At 33.3% G+C, this 2,761-nt stretch overlaps 1 non-coding gene across 1 annotated transcript; it reads right to left on the bottom strand.

Annotated features, from left to right (window-relative positions):
* Positions 1-2,631: 2,631 nt before the first annotated feature.
* On the bottom strand, positions 2,632-2,750 carry LOC125060564. The gene has a single exon (XR_007118887.1). It is a non-coding gene; the product is annotated as a 5S ribosomal RNA (ribosomal RNA).
* Between the last annotated feature and the right edge of the window lie 11 nt (positions 2,751-2,761).

Genomic DNA, 2,761 nt, shown 5'->3' with positions numbered 1-2,761 from the left:
AGTTATAGGTACTATTGGCGCGATAGGGAAAAATGATGAGAGTAAATTTTACACCGCGCGCACTGTCACAAAAAACCGACACCCTGAAGTTAGCTATAGTCAACATTTTAGTTTTTTCTATTGTGAGTGTCCTTTTTTCTACAAACGTAGAATAAAATTTTTGAAAAGTCTTTTATCTTGTTACGCCTAAGAAGTATAACTTCTAACGCGTGTACATAAGTACACACACGTTTTTTTGTTTTTATATGGCTGATGGTGCAGATTTTTTAACAGTATATGAGCATCGGACTACGACCACATTTCTGGTACAACGGCAAATTTTAATAATGTAAAAAGTTTTTATTTATGGTCTCAAGTTACTATATCTTTTTTCATATTAAAGATAATAATCATCGCTTAAATAAACAATGTTTTTAATCCAGTTTAATGACTGAAAGCCAATAAGCCACAAGCGTAATAAAGTAATTATTCGTTTAATTTAATAACATATTAATATAAATAGCTTATAACACTAAACCATATTATTATTTCATAAACGTAATGAACGTTTCAAAGCTTTACCCAGCATAAATTAATATATAAATCAAGCATAAAAAATGGCCACTTAAAAAAACTATTTGATATGAAAAATGCCACTTTTAATATTATTAAAAATAGGTCAACCAAAATATATTAAGTGGGTATTCAGAAACGCTCCAATAAATAAGAAAAATTACACACCATAATTTATTTCTTTAATAAAAATATGAACCAAACAGTCCTTGAATATAATACGCTTTTGACAATAAGTATAGAAGATTTTTATAATAATCTCTTTTAGGGGGACGAGCGGGCCGTGATTTTATTTACTCTAAAATATACCTTATGTAAATACAAATAGAGGCTTCAATCTTTAGACGCTAACAAAATATTGCCGCATTATCATAATTTCATAACGAGGGGTGCAAGGTTTCTAATATAGCACGTATTTTGATTTTTTGTAGCCCTTTCAACAATATGGATTCATGTTTCCCATTGATGTGGACACACGCAGTGGGAATGCCTTTTATTGACAAAGTAATTTAGAATAACCGTTTCTACTGTGAATATGAAGCGTGAATAGTGCCTAAAAAACCTAGGCTATTAATAAGACACAGTTCTACTTAGTTGAGAGATTGCTAATGTTATTTGGAATATATTTAATAATAATAAATATAATTCTGATTTTAGGTTACACTATAAAAACTACATAACCTAACTTACACCCCATCACACAACACATCTAAATACGAAATTCCACCAGTATCGACGTCCGCCGTTCCACAACTGAGCGTTTTTCAAGGCAGTTTTTGCCGCGCACCACCACTTTGTTGAACCAGCTGCCCACTGAAGTTTTCCGAACCAATTCGACTTAGGGTCCTTCAAGAAAAGAGGGTACCAATTCTGAAAAGGCCGGCAACGCACTGGCGAGCCCTCTGGCATTGAGAGTGTCCATGGGCGGTGGTATCACTTCAGGTCAGCCTCCTGCCCGTTTGCCCCCTGTTCTATAAAATAAAAAAAAGAATTAGGTATACTTACGTACATACGTATATTTACATAATCTATTTTTATTCCAAGTTTCGTAAATGTTTTTTGTATATATTATGTATTGCATCAATACTATAATTGTAAGCACAAAATAAATAATTATATTTCTGAGAAAAAGCAGTTTGTTTCGATCCCAAAAGGAGATTAACAAGATATATCTGACCTGCGCCTTTCTGCAAGCCCAATAGCCACATACATGCAATTCTCTAACAGTTAATACCAATCATTAGTCTTAGTAATTCGAATAATTAATGATTCATCTTAGTGATTCGAATGGTATTTTAAAGACACGTGTAAGAAATCCATGTTACCAAAAACTTTTAAATTCCCAAGCGTACAATAAATTATCCACTCAAAACACTTGACATCTTCAATTAGGTATAAAATTACAATAGAAGTGCTAAGTTGTAAAACTTGAAACTACTTTTCATAATATAACACTTTAGAATAAAACAATGGTGAATGTAACAAAAGTTTTGAGTGCTATTGTTAAAGCAGGTAATATCTTTAAAGGTAAAAATTTTAAGAAAATGAGCTCTCACTTTAGACTATTTGTATGACTTTGATGTTATTGTTATGAAAGTAATTGAAGAGTTACTTAGAGCAAATATTAAATAATTATATAAATTGTGGAACGTCTATATTAGCCTGTCACGGGGCACGGCTGTGCATTTATATTTTTAATATTAGGGAAATTTATTCGAATATAACTCAGTAAAAATGCGGCTTAATTTGGGCCGGGCCTGCAGCCCAGCAATTTTTGCGTTTCTCTCTTACATACAAAGTACAAATCTGTATAGATTAGTATAGGTGCTTAATAGCAGCAGTGTAGGTCGTAGGTTTGATATCCAGCTGTGCACCAATGGACCTTCGTGCACACGTGCATGGATCGAAGAAATAAAATATATAAACTAATTAACTAATTTCATTGTAATATTAAAAAAAACTTTAGAGGTGTCAAGGGACACCCGGATGGAACGAAATTCCTTTCGATTAATTTATGTTAATTGGTATCATAACAGTATGATAGATTTTCTCGACACCAATCTTACGACGAAAAAAAAAAGCCAACATCACGAGGTGTTCCCAGGCGGTCACCCATCCAAGTACTGACCTCGCCCGACGTTGCTTAACTTCGGTGATCGGACGAGAACCGGTGTATTCAACGTGGTATGGACGTTGGCGATAGCTAAAT

This window comes from Pieris napi, chromosome 21 (genome assembly GCF_905475465.1).
Source record: "Pieris napi chromosome 21, ilPieNapi1.2, whole genome shotgun sequence".
In the NCBI taxonomy this organism is placed as follows: domain Eukaryota; kingdom Metazoa; phylum Arthropoda; class Insecta; order Lepidoptera; family Pieridae; genus Pieris; species Pieris napi.
The sequence above is the reverse complement of the archived record's forward strand: the minus strand, read 5'-3'. Positions and strand labels throughout refer to the sequence as shown.